The 17,443-nt window shown below is 33.5% G+C and overlaps 1 protein-coding gene and 1 long non-coding RNA gene across 10 annotated transcripts in view; one reads left to right on the top strand and one right to left on the bottom strand.

The window, feature by feature from the left end:
* Nucleotides 1–17,443, top strand: part of KCNH7 (potassium voltage-gated channel subfamily H member 7) — a 465,762-nt gene that overhangs the window by 26,640 nt on the left and 421,679 nt on the right. The window lies entirely within an intron of this gene.
* Nucleotides 1–17,443, bottom strand: part of LOC110740881 — a 55,669-nt gene that overhangs the window by 12,482 nt on the left and 25,744 nt on the right. For 2 of the 5 annotated variants that reach the window (XR_004176530.1, XR_004176532.1), the window contains exons 5-8: nucleotides 4,473–4,560; nucleotides 3,250–3,340; nucleotides 1,339–1,431; nucleotides 571–703 (exon numbers count right to left, since the gene is read on the bottom strand). This is a non-coding gene — a long non-coding RNA (uncharacterized LOC110740881). Of the gene's footprint in view, nucleotides 1–570; nucleotides 704–1,338; nucleotides 1,432–3,249; nucleotides 3,341–4,472; nucleotides 4,561–16,281; nucleotides 16,667–17,443 lie in introns of those variants that run through there. The other 3 variants (XR_004176533.1, XR_004176531.1, XR_002516110.2) reach the window with 3 other exon arrangements.

Here is a 17,443-nt window from a genome sequence, read left to right as displayed (position 1 = left end):
TCTCAATATCAGCTACTCAAAGAAATAAGCTTTGGCGTTTTTATGAACTATTGTATCATGTTCACTGAGAGGTTTCTTACTAAATGAAGTTTAGAAGTTAGTCGTCTTGAAAGTAAGTGACAATGTAACTGACAATACAGTTCACTGGAACTCATTTCTTCTAATCCTAAATAAAGCTAGGGCATGGTTTATTAAATATTTCTGTGATATTCAGTGTGTAAAAATGTAAAAGAGAATACAAATATTAAAAGGAAGTTTTCCTAATGACAGACTTAGTAGAAATTTGAGTGAATTGTTAAATTTGTAAAGCTGTGTGAACAGTGCTTGATAGTGGATAAAAAATCAATAAAACCCTCAGTGGTTTTATAGCTTTCCCCATCAATAATTGGGAGAGAATGAATGATGAAGGTAAAGTGCTAACCCAAAGGTTTTAAAAGTTTCACCAAGTTTTAATGAGCCTCACCAATCACCCCAGATCGCAGTCTGATATTTTACAGCTCCTCTAATAAAGTTTTCTTCCCTAGTTTTCACTGACACCACCATTGTGTACACAAATATAGAGGAGTGTACCTGATTGAGCAATGTGTCTGATTCTGGCAGGCAGAAGAGTACACACTTGGCATTCCTTTTTATCCATGATTGTCTCACTTTTCTTTGAACTGAAGGTTAAAGTGAGTCGACCATTCCTGGGCCTGCTTGGGTTCTGGAGAGAAGTAATCTAATGTTAACTAGACACTCACATTTTCTGACTTAGCCTCTCACCTTCAACATTTCCAATCCCCTGTCTCCATAGTCTTTGTTCTATCCGACTTTGAACATGCAAATATATTTTCTAAATTTCATAGGGAGAATAGAGAGGTTTATCATCTTCCTGATGGTTACTCTGATTGCTGTCCCCTCCTTTCCATGTAAAAATTCTTAACTTTTTTCATCTTCTTGCATTTGTTCACCATTCTTCATCCTCAAGTTCCAGGAATGTTTGAGTTCTAGCCATCCCAGTGAAACTGCACTTTGAAAGGTCACCAGTTACTCCAAGGTCATCTAGTCCTTCCTCAAACACACTCTGGTCAACTCTCCCTTCTTAGCCTTCTTGATATTACAATGTCCTTTTCCTCCAATTGCTTTTTTGATTCTCACTTCCTACTGTCTTTGAATCTTAATTCTTTTATTATTATTGATTTCTCATCTGTAGTTTGACTTCCCAAACCTTACCTGTAGAAACGTTTCTTTGCTCATAGTGAGGTACTTTATATCCTAATGTCTAAAGGTTATTTCAGCTTCACTGCAAGATTAACTTGGCTAAAACCACGTTTGTCTTCTCCTCAGAATAATCCTTACCTTAAACTGGTCCCAAAAAGTCCCATTCCTCTTGGCATATAGGATCAGGGGATTCATGTCCTTTCTAATTTATTCCTTGCCTTCCTCCTTTACCTAGGTAATTATCATCCTGTGAGTTTGTGCTCTGAAAAGCCAGTGTCTACTTTTGCTTTCTTTCTATCCACAACCCTTGATCTATATCCCCATCACTCACTAGATTACTGTGCCAGCCTCCTGGTTGTCCCTGCAGGTGCCAGTCTCTGCATCCCTCAGTTATCTTGTATTAATATTTAACTACCAGTCTAATATCTCACTTTGGCCATGTTTTCATTGTGCCACTTTTCCTCAAATATTTAGGGGCCTCTCTTTTCTTTCTGCTTCCTGTCTAAATTCTCTGCTGAGGTGCTAAGTTTCCAGATATTCCATACTTTACCTCTAGTCTGCATCTTGATATTTATCAAACTTTTGAAACCGTGACCAGATAAAATATATTTTATATTTCAATTTAGTGTGTGTGCACATGTGCTCACACACACACACACAGTGTGCTGTACACTCACATAATTGAAACAAGTTTTCTAAAACAATCTTTACACTATGATTTACTCTATTATATTTCTTTGAAAAGGTAAAGTACATGAGCCCCTATATTGAATTCCTGTCATGAGCCCATGGTTTGAAGAGGCTCAGCTTATCTAATTTTTTTATCTCTTTATACCTCATCCCATCTACTTTGTCCAGAAGAGTCTATGCCTGCCCTGTAAGCATGCAGTGCTAGTTTCTGAGTTTTCAGTCATATTTTTCTAGTTCAAGTCTCTTCTAATCATAAAGACTTCTCTCCAACTTTAGCTCTTAAAAATCCCCCATTCATTCAAAGGACAATTGTGCTATGCAAGATGACCTCTAATCCTCTGCTGATTTTGAAATGGTTTTATAATAGTAAATTGTATCTTTTCTATCTAGTTTATAAACTCATTGAAAATAGCCCTATGTTTCCTATTTTTCAAACTGCCGGATTTATGTGATGAAACAAAAATAACTTAGTTTCCGAGGCCTAGATAGAAATCCTCGCTTTAATATTTTTGAGTAATGTGATGTTGGGTAAGATCCTTAGTTGTAAAATAGAAACCCTAAAACTTGTCTCAAAAAATTGCCAGAAGGAGGAAACTAGATGGCTCATGGAAACCTTTGGCAAACACGACACCTAATGAATGTTTGGTGTTAAATATACTGTCCCTGGCATTTAACCTTTTCATAACGTTGTTTAGCTTCTTTCTATTTGTTTATAATATTTTCAAATACAATCCTTTCTCCAGTCCTCTTTATTACACTTTTCTGATTATTCCAATTACTTGCTAGACAGATTTTTAAAAAATTTATGTTTAAATAAAATCTAATGAAGAATAAATGGAAACATATACATGCCTTCAGATTCCTGTCTTACTTTGTAGTATTCATGACTCTAATGTTCTAGAGGGCAAAAGGACATAAGATCAGCATCTATATTTTATTTACTTTGTAGAAGAGCCATTAATCATAAGATTTGCTGCCACCAAATCTGAAGGCTCATTATGTCAAATTGAATTGATTTAAAATGTGTTATTTAAAAATAGAAAAATTTCTGAAATAAAAAGGGAAATATTTTGTGCTAACTTCTCTCTTTTGGGGGGAGTGGTTTTTACCATAATGAGTTTTTTGACCAATTATAATGTGATATGCTTTTTTATTTAATTTATGAAAAGAAGGTTTTGTATTTTAAGATTAACTAGGACACTAAGTTTTAGAGGCACATATTGCATCAGATTTTAGAACTAAATTTAAATTCATTTTTAACATTCTGCACTGTGATATATGCAGATTAAAAAGAAAGTGACACACATAAAATCATGTCTGTTAAGCATTTTAAATTTTAAAAAATAGTTTTTTACTCACCAAGTCTCCCAAGAGGGGTACTTTCTGGCATAAATTATCTAACATCAGTTAGATGGCATGAGGTAATGGGGACCAAGAGCAGATCTAAAGGCTAAAGATAGGTGAGAAATGCAAATATAAATATAAACATAACTTTCCTATTAATATTAGATGACCTCTATTCAAACCAAATGCAGTATAAAACATTTCTCTTTCCTATTTCATTTGGTTTCTATTATGTGTGTTGCATGTATCCTATGATATGATGCCAAATTCCTGACAGAATTTCTGCTGACACCCAGTCCTTATCTTCATTCACTTCTTCACTTTTCTCTCCACTTCAGAAGTGTATCCCCAGTGCAATAAACTTTCTTTGTGTGTGTAAAGTATAACTTCTATTGGTTTCAATTTATTTGATTACAAAATGAGTATCATTATAGATGTTATTTGATCAGAAATGTATATTATATTAAGAATACGTGAGAACATGTGATTACAAAAGAATTCTGTAATCTTTAAATCGATAGCAACCAAAATTATAAAAACTTTTACAAGTCAAATAAATGAGTTAATCTTATTCTAGTGTCAGAGTACTTCTGCTCCTATCAGTAATATGGGAAATTTGAAAATTATCTTTTGCTTATATATTTACTACCTTTAGAATACCTAGAAATGTTTATGTGAAATTAAAAAGTTATACTTGTGTTATCTTTGTCCTAAAATAAAGATATTTTTATAAAACTTTAATTCTTACAAGATCCAATGGTCTTGTTCTCCCTAAATATATTTCTAGCAAAATGTATTTCTCATATTTCAAGTCTGACTTTTTTTTTTACTAAAATGCACAATGATAGTTATTACGGGAATCAAAAGTACTGAATAAAGCTTTACCTTCAGTGAGTTTAGGTTACATATCAATAAAGCTTGGATATTATTCTAGGAGGAAGAGGCAGATTCATATTTTTAAACTCCCTTAAAGTTTGTACTCCATTGTTGAATTTCTTCTTTACCTAGTCTTAACATGTGGATTGACAGTTTCTAAATTTAAAAATTAATAAATCACTTAAAAGTTAATACAAATTTAGTAAAACAAAACTTGAACAGATTATATAGTATATAGTCAAAAGTAACTCTTTCTTCTGTCCCTTTGAAGCTCAGTTCTCCTCCGCAGAGATGAACTCGTTTGTGACAACTCCTGGTGAATTTCCTCCATACTAAAAATTTTACGGAGTAAAGAGTCTCACCATAGATCCAGAGCCTTGTGCAGTGTCTGGCATTTATGGAACGGTTGGCCTTCCTATCCCCAGGTTCTGCCTCCACAGAGTCAACTAACTATGGATCAAAGATATGTTTAAAAAAAATAAAAATTAATGCAAATTGAAAAATACAGTGTAACAACTATTTACATAGCATTACATTGCATTAGGTTTCATAAGTAATTTAGGGATATTTAAAGTATACAGGAGATGTGTGTAGGTTATATGCAAATATCATGCCATTTTATATATCAGACTTGAGCATCCCTGGATTTTGATATCCATAGGGGCTCTGGAACCAATCCCTGTACCAGGCATTAAAGGATATTTGCAGAAAAAAAAGAACAGATAAATGGATGAAAAGATTATAAACAGTATGTAGTTTCAAGGCTCATGGTTAATAAACTATTGAAAAAATCACTTTTCCACTTCACTTCATTCTTTTTCAGCATGCAGAGGGATATTAGACTGTTTTTCAAATACAAAAAGCCACAAACTTGTATCAGAATCTCTACTTCCTATTAAAATTAACCCTCAGAGGTAAATATTTTTAGAGTTTTGTTTTGTCAGGTTGTTTTTTGTTTTTTGAGACAAAGTCTTGCTCTATTGCCTAGGCTGGAGTGCAGTGGCAACACATCAGCTCATTGCAAACTCCTCCCGCCGAATTCCAGTGATTCTCATGCCTCAGCTTCTCAGGTAGCTGGGACTACAGGTGCATAGCACCACACCTGGCTAATTTTTTTTTTTTTTTTTTTTTTTGTATTTTTAGTGGAGACGAGTTTTCACCATGCTGGCCGGGCTGGTCTTGAACTCCTGATCTCAAGTGATCCACCTGCCTTGGCCTCCCAAAGTGCTGGGATTACAGGCTTGAGCCACCACACTGAGCCTTGTTTTTGTTTGTTTGTTTTTGTTTTTTGCAAAAGAGTTTCTAGTGGTCATCGATAGGATTTCGATATTATAATTTCTTATTTTCTATTTCAGTAGTATTTTTATTACTCTACTTTATATTTGTATACCATAGTTTATCTTTCTACTGCTATAGTTTCTTATTTTAATGATTTCCAACATAACTGTTTAAATGCATAGATTATGTACTAATCTATATAATGGTCAAACCAGCTAGTTTCTGTTATACTTTGAGTTAATCTAGTTACAAATTATCTTTTTTAAAAAAAGAATTCCCTGTTTGACCTAATAAAGAAACAAAAACAAAAACAAAATTCACTACTCCTTACTTCCACAACTTCAGATTTACTGAAACCACAAATTCCATTTAAATTTCTAATATTGCTAGTGGTGTGAATGCCTAATGTAATACTGAGATATCATTGCCAGATTAGGACAACTTTTATTGTCTGAGACTACTAATATTTTTTCCATTGCTGAATTTAAGAGAATACCCTAATGCACAATGTAAATTGTAACACTGAGTAGCAGAATTTGAGGGCTAGAAGGCCAAATCATTTTCTGTTTTTTTAACTGTAATGACAGCTATTGGTAACTGCCTGCTCTCTACCCAGAAATTATGGAGATAAGGAAAGCTATGAATTATAGTAATAGTGTGTGTTAGTTATCATTCAAAGCTATTTACTATTTTCTGGCATCACAGAATGGAGAACATAGTAAAAACTCAATAAATTGTAATTTATAAATAGCATGATATTATCTTCATCCAAAAGCTCCTCTTTGAAGGTGATGTATGGAGAGAAAAGCTGTTATTCCTAAAATTGAGTTAGCTAAGCTAAGCTTAAAATTTATTTTATCTTTTAATTTTTAACATTTCAATAGCTTTTGAGGTACAAGTGGTTTTCAGTTACATGGATGAATTATACAGTGGTGAATCTGAGATTTTAGTGCACCTATTACCCAAATAGTGTATATTGTATCCAATATATAGCTTTTACCCCACATCTCCCTCCCACCATGCCCCCTTCTGAGTCTCCAAAGTCCATTATATCACTCTGTATGTCTTTGTGTACTCATAACTTAACTCTCAAGTAAGAACATACGGTATTTGGTTTTCTATTCCTGAGTTACTTCACTTAGAATAATGGCCTCCAACTCTATCCAAGTTGCCGTAAAAGACATTATTTTGTTCCTTTTTTATGTCTGAGTAGTATTCCGTGCTGTATACATATCACATATTCTTTTTCCACTCTTTGACTGATGGGCACTGAAGTTGGTTCCTCATCTTTGCAATTCTGAGTTGTGCTGCAATAAACATACATGTATATGTCTTTTTCTTATAATTTCTTATTTTCATTTGGATAGATATCCAGTAGTGGACTTGCTGGATTGAATGGTAAATCTACTTTTAGATCTTTGAGGAATCTCCATACTGTTTTCCATAGAGGTTATCCTAATTTACATTCCCACCAGCAATGTATAAGCATTCTCCTTTTACCATCTCTACCCCAACATCTATTGTTTTTTGACTTTTTAATAATGGCCATTCTTGTAGGAGAAAGGTGATATCTCAACGTGGTTTTAATTTGCATTTCCCTGAAGATAAGTGATATTGAGCATTTTTTCATATGTTTGTTGGCCGTCTGTATGTCTTCTTTTGAGAAATGTCTATTCGTGTCCTTTGCTTACTTTTGATGGGATTATTTTTTTTCTTGCTGATTTTTTTGAGTTGCTTGTAGATTCTGGATACTGGTCCATTGTCAGATGCATAGTTTGAAAACATTTTCTCCCATTCTTGAGTTGTCTGCTTACTCTGATCATTATTTCTTTTGCTGTGCAGGAAGTTTTTAGTTTAATTAGGTGCCATTTATTTATTTTTATTTTTGGTGCACTTGCTTTGGGGGCTTTAGTCATGATTTCTTTGCCTAGGTCAGTGTCCAGGAGAGTATTTCCAAGGCTGTCCTCTAGAATTTTATAGTTTCAAGTCTTAGATTTAAGTCTTTCATCAACCTTGGGTTGATTTTTGTATAGGGTGAGAGATAGGGATCCAGTTTCATTATTTTTCATGTAGCTAGCCAGTTATCCCAGCGCCATTTATTAAATAAGATGTCCTTTCCCCAATTTATGTTTGTCAAAGATAAGTTGCTTATAAGGGTTTGGCTTTATTTCTGGGTTCTCTATTCTGTTCCATTGGTTTATGTGTCTATATCAGTAAGATGTTATTTTGGTAAGTATGGCCTCGTAGTATAACTCAAAGTCCAGTAATGTGGTGTTTCCAGATGTGTTCTTTTTGCTTAGGATTATTTTGGCTATTTGAGCTCTTTTTTTTTTTTTTTTTGGTTCCAAATGAATTTTAAGACTTTTTTGTAATTCTATGAAAAATAATGTTTGTATTTTGATGGGAATTGCATTGACTCTGTAGATGGTTTTGGGCAGTATGACCATTTTCACAGTACTGATTCTTCCAATCCATGAGCATGGGATGTGTTTCCATTTGTTTCCATTTGTCATCTATGAATTCTTTCAGCAGTGCTTGGTAGTTCTAGTTGTACAGATCTTTCATCTCTTTGGTTAAGTACATTCCTAGGTTGTTTTTTGTTTGTTTTGTTTTGTTTCGTTGCAGCTATTATAAAAGAGATTAAGTTCTTCATTTGATTCTCAGTTGGATCACTGTTGGTATATAGCAGTGCTGCTGATTTGTGTATATTACTTTTGTAACCTGAGACTTTACTGAAATTCATTTATCAAATCTAGAAGTCTTTTGGAGGAGTCTGTAGGGTTTTCTAGGTATATCATCAGCAAACAGTGATAGTTCAATGACTTCTCTTCCTATTTGGATGCCCTTAATTTCTGTTGCCTGACTGCTCCGGCTAGGACTTCCAGTACTATGTTGAATAGAAGTGGTGAAAGTGGGCATCCTTGTCTTGTTTCTGTTCTTAGGGAGAATGCTTAGAATGATTTTATACATCTGTATAGTTCCTTGAGACAGTGAATTAGAACATTTCATATTTGTGAATTTAGATATACTTAATGTTTTGCTCATCAACTATCCATTCTCACATTCATAGAAATAGCATTATTCTAATTTTACTAACAGTGTCAGATATACTCTTACTTTCAAAAATGAAATTAAGTCAATTTGATTTTAAAATACTTTGGAGTACATTTCTTGATTTTTTTTTTAGATAATTGGAGACACTCAGGCATGTCATAATGATCAGGAATAGTGTACAGAATGTGTCATTGTCCACAGGTCCTGTAAGCAAAAAATTCAAACACAAGAAAAGGGGGCACCAATCATCTGAAGTGAAGTTCCAGCCAAACTCCAAGTTTCAGTAAATGTTCCTATTCCTTTTTTATGCTAAATATTGTACTGTGAATTATATACCAAAGTAAAAACTATTCATTGCAGTTACTCAGATTCCAGGGGTGAGTCTCTCATTAGAATGAAATATGTGCCAATAATTTTGACTGCCAGATCATTAACCTACGAATAATGACTTTTACAAAGTAAAATTCTATATTATCTCACGGTACAGTAAAAAGCATTTAGGCTACTCCCCAGGCAAAAATGAATCATTTAGGAGCTGTGTTACCTTGGGGAGATTATATACTCTAAGTGTCGTTTTCCTCATCTGTAAAATAGGGATGATAAACTTCTGTGAATGGAGAGTTAAATCCAATGTCACAATACAATTAAAATATTTCACAGAACTATTTAATAGATCAACGAAAATGCCTACAAATTTATTGTAAACACAATTAGTTTATCAATGGCAGCTAATCCAGAATTACTTTCAAACTAATATTTTTTCTTTTGTCTATTGCTAGTTTAATCAAAGTTAATTCCTCACTTAAGGAAATTAAACTAAATTGGAATACATTTTACATAATTAAAATATTCCCTTTCTGAAGGAGTCTATCGAGAAGTCTATCTCTTGTGGATATATTAGATTAAATAAAATATGTTGTTATAATTTATTTTATTTGTTTATTTTTACATTTTTGCTATAGCTACCAGAAAATTAAAATTATACTTACAGCACCCATTCCATTTTTATTGGATAATACTGGTATAGACAGATGGCTGGGGTAAAATTACTCAATTCTGAATTAAAATACCCCACTGAGAATTAATTTCAGGCCTCATGTAAGTCAAGCAGACTTAGAATATGACCCGAGAGAGAAGGTAGCTTTTGGCAGAAGTTTAACAAAAGTTGTCTGCTCTTAAAGTTCTAATTCAGAAGCTAACGTGGAGTTTAGTCCTAACAACTAGTATTTAAAACTGTTCATCAGCTACAGTACTACTGACCACTTTGACTAATAGCTTAGGTTTTTCCCAGCCCATTTGAGTATTGGGAAACTTTGATAATATTTGATAATATTGGGAAATTACCAGTCTTTTCTTTGAAAAGAAACTAGAAAGTTATTAAAATAACAGGGAAGTTCTCAAAGTAGTTCCAGAACCAACACCATCTGCATCACCTGCCAAACTTACTACAAATGCAAATTTTCCAGCCTTACGCAAGACCTACTGAATCTGAAACTCTGGGAACGAGGTCCAGGAATCTGTGGCTTAAGAGTCCTAGGTGATTCTGATGTACACTAAAGGTTTGGAACCACCGTATTGGAATATATCATATTCTTGCTAACTGATGAATAAAATTTGCTCCAATAGACTGAGATTTTAGTAAGTGAACATGTATTTAGTAAATAGCAAACTCCAGGGCCATAATGAAGTACTGAGGCTTTAAGGAACTAATTAAAGCACAAGCATGGCTCCCTCTTCCAATAACTTCTTGCATTAAATCATTAGTATTCAGGAACAACTCTAGATGGGGATTTTCCTTGTATAGGGTTTCATTATTATTAATTGAGTTCTTAATGGAGTTTATTGCTTAGCATTCTCAAATAACTTCTGTTTTATTGTGATACAAGAAAGTCTAATCCGCCACAATGTTTTTACTTTTCATAATGGCACAGAAGAATTGCTGAATGTGATATTAGTTTAAATGCATTCCACTATCCTTCATCTATTTGTAATGAAAAATGATTCTGTTGCCTTTTGAGAACATCAGAATGATTATGTAACATTTTGTGGTGCTGAATTATTTTAGATATGACATTCTTAGTAAGGAAAAAAAAATGGTGCTTCAAGAAATTACTTCCAAAAATGGTAAAAAGGAATTTGAGAAAAAAGAAATTACTTCAGAATCCTACTAATTTTTTATTCCAAAATTTGCTTGTGTAAATTAAAAATAGACAATTGTTGAGAATTGCTATTCCTGTTGTTAATTTCAGCACCCTAAATATTTAAGTGTAAATATGTAATTTAAGAAGGGAAATATTTATGCTTGAAAAAGCTTGTCTTTTTCATACTTTAAATCCCCACTAATACTTTTGCTTCATTATTATTTATTTTTTAGAATGGCGTTATTTTACTTTACCAAATATGCACTTATTTTCTAAGTAGTTCTACCCTCTTCACATTAGTTCAGAATACATAATTTTTTCTTCTTCTAAAATAGGGAACCCTTGTGTTTATCCTTGCATAAATATAAGCAGCATGGCTTTAAAAAACATGAATTTTATGTAAAATGTGAAATAAATGTCAATATTTGTATGTAGCATTTAAGTACATTTTTCCTTTCTTACAAGGAGAGAAAAGCCAGCAAGAGATTTCTGATAACTACCATCACCTTAATCTGTTTTTCTAAATACTAACACTTGACACCCAATAAAAAACTAAAAACCAAATAGGATAAGACTACAAGAACACAGGATTACTTTTAGTGCTCTAAAGATAGGAGTTCTGCAATATCAAAAGGGTGTCAAAGGCCTAGCACATTGGCATTTGCCATTAATGGTCAACATTGATTATTATTGTATTTTAGCATTCAAAGCACAAGGAATAATAAAAGGCTTCGAAGTTTTTATTTTCATTAGTTTTAACAAGTGATGTTCTGTACATGTGCATGAATAATGCCTTTTTAAAAACTTAGTAATCGTGCATCATGTGAGTGGGTAATAAAGAAACAATATTGTTTACCACAAGAGTGGGCTAAACACTTCAAAGGACACTTCATGAAACATTTGGAATTAGAGCTTGAGGTATCGTGATGTTACTGTTTTCATCAAAGCTTTTAAGTTGGAGATGATAGATAAAAAACAAACAAATTACCATAGGTGATAATAGTATACTCAATAAAAATGTAAAAATACTGATGTTGTACAAGACTTTCAGTAAAAAGACCTGGCAAATCCCCAGGTATTACTGGGGATTTAAAATATAAAAAAGAAAAGCTTTCTTTTTTACCATAAATATTTCCCATCTCAATTTAAATATTTACGCTTAAATATTTAGGTTGCTGAAATCACGGCAGCAATAGCAATTCTCACTTACACTCATTTTCTACAATGCTACACCTGGTTATTTTTCTATCCGGGTTTAAGTTCCTTCACCATAAGTCCTTCTTTGTTTTTTGGAAGGCTCAGTGGATGCCCTATGATCTGCCCCTGGAATACCCATTGTTTGTTGTGGTGGAAGGTTGATAAGAAATCTTTTATCTTATAAAAGATAAAATGTGTATATTTGTATTGTCTTGTATTCAACAGCTTTGAGCTGGTGCACCCAATTCTGAGCAGGTGTGTGTGTGCGCGCGTGCCTGTGTGTGTGCGCACCTGTGTGTGTGTGTGTGTGTGTGTGTAAAACAAAGTACTTTATAATGCAAAGTCCCTTTCTTACACTTCCATAAGCTCTGTTAAGACAGCAATACAGAAATACAGAAAAGACAAGTGTATAATTGATGATGCCCTGGACTTTCTAAGGCTTTGAAATGCGAACCAGGAACGCAAATTGTTTTACCAAAAATGAAAATGTCCTTTTGCATGACAGCAGTTTGTTCCAGTTGCACCTGTGTTTTTCTATGATTTGCAAATAGGTTGGAATTTTGCCCTTGGTATACTTTTAGCCTCAAAATGTTCTAGAATTTGAAAAGTGGCGGGGGAGGGGAACTTGATCATATATGTACTGTTCAATCTGATTTTAGATAAATTCTAATTTTATGAATATTGTTTTTTGAACAGAACAATTTGAGAAAATGAGGATTACTTAAAAATATTTATAACGATCATAAAACAGTCTTCTAAATATTAAAGGTCTGAGTTGTAATGATTGATATATTAATATTTACCTCATCTTTTAAAAATATTAGTTGATTATTACCTATGCTTCATGTGGTTCCACAAGGAATATATTACTGTTTTAGAAAGATGTATGGAATTCAATAGTAAAATATTTCTCCAAAAATTTAAAGAATAAATTTAAATTAAATAAAAAATTTAGGGAGAAAAAATTAAAAACAATATAGGGACCATTCAGACCCCATCATTGCTATATTTGAGCATTGAATTTGGCATTGAATTTTTTCACAGCTTAAGGAAAATGTACAAAGGGCCAGTTAAAAAGGAGAAAACATCTGTTTCTCGTGGGAAGCAAAGCTTTGCCTACTACTTAAAAAAATAAAAGATATTTCTCAAGTGGGGCTTCATACAGAGGGTCTTCAGTAATAGACACATAACTGACCCTACGCAAACACTGCTCACCAAGAATACACTAGAATTAATCATAAGCGGTCATTTAGAGTTTGTCTAGAAGTCTTGCACAGGAATTAGTCAATCCAAAATGTACAGTATGTGAGATGACACTGGATGTCTGGTCTTTTGCAGCAGATTTGTAATTGTTTTCTATTGTCTATCTCCCTTATTGAATTGGGGCCTCTTTATAGGTGGGGGGTCACTTTTCTTTCATAGTGTTGTGCCTAGTTTGCACTATACACTTGATAAGGAAAAAAGATAGTGTAAAATTTGTTAAAGGTCTCTATCAAAAAATTCTATGGGGCATTTCACTATATCTGAATATTTTTAAGATACAGTTTTAAGGCAGTCTTTTAAAAAACATTTTGAAAGGTGAATTTATGCTTACTGCTTTTTTTAAGAAGGTGACAGAATCAAACACAAACATGAGGTGTTCAATAAATATTGCTGACTATATTGATTTAAGCCAAAATTTCACCAATAATGCATTTGGACTGAATGCGTAACTAATATTCTTGGGCTAGGAGAACAACAAAATTCTTAGAAAATGAATCCTAGGAGTTTGTTCAAGATTCTGTCACCTAATATGTAGAACATGTATTGAAGACTTTGAAATATCTGTGTATAATTTTCTAAAATTCACGTGTATCTCGTAAGAATCCTACCATATTAATACCAGTTGTAATGTAGGTCAGAGATTTGGCAAAGATTTTCTTATATGAATTTTTTTCAAAAGTATTAGTTCTCTAATTCTTCTTTCAGCAATTCTCTGGTATAGCAAATTCACAAGGAATAAAATGTAAATTTTAAAAAGCCTTAGGCCAAACTACTTTCATTTTCTTCTTTAAATACTCTGCTTCTAGGAAGGATGCTTCTACTAAGGAAAACAGGGAAGTGGTATAAGTGATCTATAACTATGTATAGTTTACATGGGACACAGAAGGAGATAGCTTTTTCACCTCTGTTCTTCATTCACTGAAAGCAGATAAATGTATATTTATTTAAGGATGGCTTGAACTTATATTACAAATTCTATTATTATTCTAGTCATTGTCCACATTTTTCTTAATTTTATCAAGTGCAGAAAGAGAAAAACAGAAATAGTCTTCCTTTTAATTTAGAAATAGGCCACTATAAACAGCATACGCAACAACTCAAAATTGCAGTTTCTTAATGTTATGCACTTGATTAATTTGTATGAATTCATGCCATATTTCTCTGGACGTTGCTGAATTATCAGGGATATGACTTGGCTTGTATCTCCAGTTATAAACCTTGGTATAGTCAGGCCTGACTAGGGCAGAATGGAGAACTTGCTTCTGGCTTATAGCCCTCTTATGGGCACCATGAAGGTTAGTGCTGCCCGTGATGCTCTGGCATTTGGAGATCTGCACACACAACCTCATTACCCCACCTTTAACATCTGTGTCACAGATCAAGAGTTTGCAAACCATGATCCATACGCCAAAAATAGTCCAAAGATTTCTTTACTATAGTTATATTTTGTTCTTAGAATTTTAAAATTTAAATACCTTTGTGTCTGCATTCTCCTATAATTCTGGTCCAACCAGTCCTTGTTTTCTTTTCCAGTCCATGACACTCATTTATAATAATAACTTGGTTCCTAAAGATAAGTGAATTTTTCATTCCTATGACCACTCCTGTTTTCTGTCAAGTAATGTTAGATTTCTCTGTTCAAATATGAAATGTTGACATCCTAAAAGTTATTAATAAACAGATCAGTTCTCTCAGGTGACTTGAGTGTTTTCAGTAAGAATCACTAATGCAATAATCCAGAGATACTAAATAAATGACTGACTTTGCTCAAACATTGTTGGCTTGACAGAGCATCGTGTTGAGAAGATTTCTGAGACCAAACCCAAGTTCACAATGAAAGACTGCAGTCATTGGTGGCCATAAGACATGAGAGACAGGGGTTGTCAAACTTGGGTAGTCCCAATAGATGAGGATTTACCATATTATGCCTTGTAATAAAGCGAGTTATGTACTTGTTTTATTGCCCCACCATCCTTCAACCAGATTGTACTTCTTCTAGGCGGACCTGCATCTTAAATATATGTATCCTTGTGACACTTATTTCAGAGCTCTACAAATGGAAGGTTATCCATATAATTGGAACTGTGCCAGATCAGAACAGGAGATGTTTTCTGAGACCCTGGCTTCTGCTGCAACATTACACAAAAAAGGGTTTAGAATTTAAAAAGAAAACAAGATTAAGCAAAAACATGTTCTTAAAAAGTCCCAGGTAATAGCCAACAAACAAATATGAATGCCACCTATTTTATAGAAGCTACATTTCTGTAGTTGCTGGTGTGTAGGAGTTGTGATTCCTTGTTCATATATGCACCATGCTAAACATATTACAGAAGATGCTCCATGTAGCTGCTGTTACTAAGGAACTACAGACAGTGCCTGTCCTTTGAAATATTTTCCTGATAAGAAATGTGTAATGGTATCACATATTTTGCACTATTTAAGACAAGGTGAGAAGGGCATAACCATAGAACAATTATATCACCTGAATTACATGAGCAAAGAACCTCTAAACTTGCTATCGTTAGTGAAGTATGTAGGCGCACTAAGCTTACCTGAGGCAGATAGTTGAGCATCTCGCTACGTGCTGAACCCAACAGACACTGGTGCCTTCAGTTTCAATGAGCATTTTTTTTTTTTTCCTTGGAAACAGTGTTTGTAAACAGTGTTAGCTTGCAGTCTTTTATGTGCTGGGTTTCGTCCTGATCCCTTACATGCATTATCACATTCAATCTTGTCAAGAAACCTTTGAGTTTCAGATTGTGGAAGCCATTTTACAGATAAGAAAAATGAGGTCTATAGAAACTAAGTAAATTTCCCGATGTTATGCAGTTGTTCAATGGTAGACGTGAAATTCAGACACAGGCCTCTGATTCCAGTTTCCATGCTGTTTCTTTGTTGTCATCCATTGGTATGTAAACAACTTTTCATTTAAACAAGATGTAAATAATATTGGTATAAAACAAATGTATTCTAGAATTTCAACTTTCCTGTTCATTTGTTCCTTGAGCCTGGTTTTTCTTGTCTTCAGGTTTATATTTTAAGGTGATATCTTACACTGTGGTCTTCTTTGTTTACTTTTCTATTTCCCTTCACTTCACAGGAGAAAGATACCCAACATCGGACTGTAATTTTGTGCACAGAGGATGTCCATGACCCTATGCTCCTAGACTTGTTTATAGGGAGAATACAGAATGCTTTCCTCTCTGAATGTAAAAATAGAACCAGCCAGAGCAAGGTGTTCACAATTATCTTAAATTATTTATTGAATCCTACATATGTGTACTCCTATTTGGGTTGTAGCTCAAGATAAGATGAACAGAAACGGTCCCTGATATTCCAGAGAAGGTTTTCTTACATACTTCAGTATAATCAGAGGAGTTTTTGGTGTCAGAATTTGAATGCAGGCAAAGACTTCCTTTATCGCTTCAACTTTCTTCTCATTTCACAGGATTGGAACTATAGATTTTCAGAGTTAATGGTCAGTGACTATCAAACTATGGATCCTGAAGATGGGGCTCAAGAGCTGCTAGGAGTCAATGGGGAGTGCCCACAGGACAGACTTCGCCATACTTTAACCAGAGAAGCTACATTTGAATAGAATGTCCTTTAAAAAGAGGGTGTCCCTGAAATGGAAAAAAAAAAAAATTGAACACTATTATAACCTAGATTCCTCATTTGTTGCTGACCCTTCCTTCCATACCATATTCTCTCCCCTTTCACCATCAAACTCCCCTGAAAGTATAGTCTTCAACAATTTAATTCCAATTTATCCACCGAATTTGGTAATGATAAAAAAGATTTTAATAGAAAGCAATTGCAATGCCTAATTACTGAATCATAGAATATAAAATCATTGACAATATGCAAAGCAAACCTCAATATAAAATTAATGAATGAGTCCACTTGTATCTATGAAATGAGATACCTAAGAATATAGATTTTGTGGATACTTACTCATTTTAAATGTACTAAAAACTAAAGCATATTCTTAACTACTGACCAACTAGGCAAATAGTTAAGAGTGGTATGCATAGCTTGAAATTTTAAAATGTAGTATAATTTCATTAGCTCTGGTATGTATTTTACTCAAGGTCATGAATCAGAACTTTTAAAACTATTAAAATTGAAGAATATCAAGAAATAAAATTGATGTGTTTCTGTACATATTAATAACGCCATTTTTCCATGTCAAATTCTTCTAAGTCTAAACTACGTTATAGTTTGCAGTTAGGCATTTTTGGAAGGCATTATCATATATTACTAATGGGAATGTATAAATTATACACTAAAAACTGGCTTAGTAAGCCTAATTAATAGAGCAACTTCAAGTAATTCAATCAAGTAAAACTTGTCTGAGACTTTCTTTTACTATATGAGCAATAGGAATAGGCTTTACAGTA

The sequence above is a fragment of the Papio anubis genome, chromosome 10 (assembly GCF_008728515.1).
Source record: "Papio anubis isolate 15944 chromosome 10, Panubis1.0, whole genome shotgun sequence".
NCBI classification, from domain to species: Eukaryota; Metazoa; Chordata; class Mammalia; order Primates; family Cercopithecidae; genus Papio; species Papio anubis.
The sequence above is the reverse complement of the archived record's forward strand: the minus strand, read 5'-3'. Positions and strand labels throughout refer to the sequence as shown.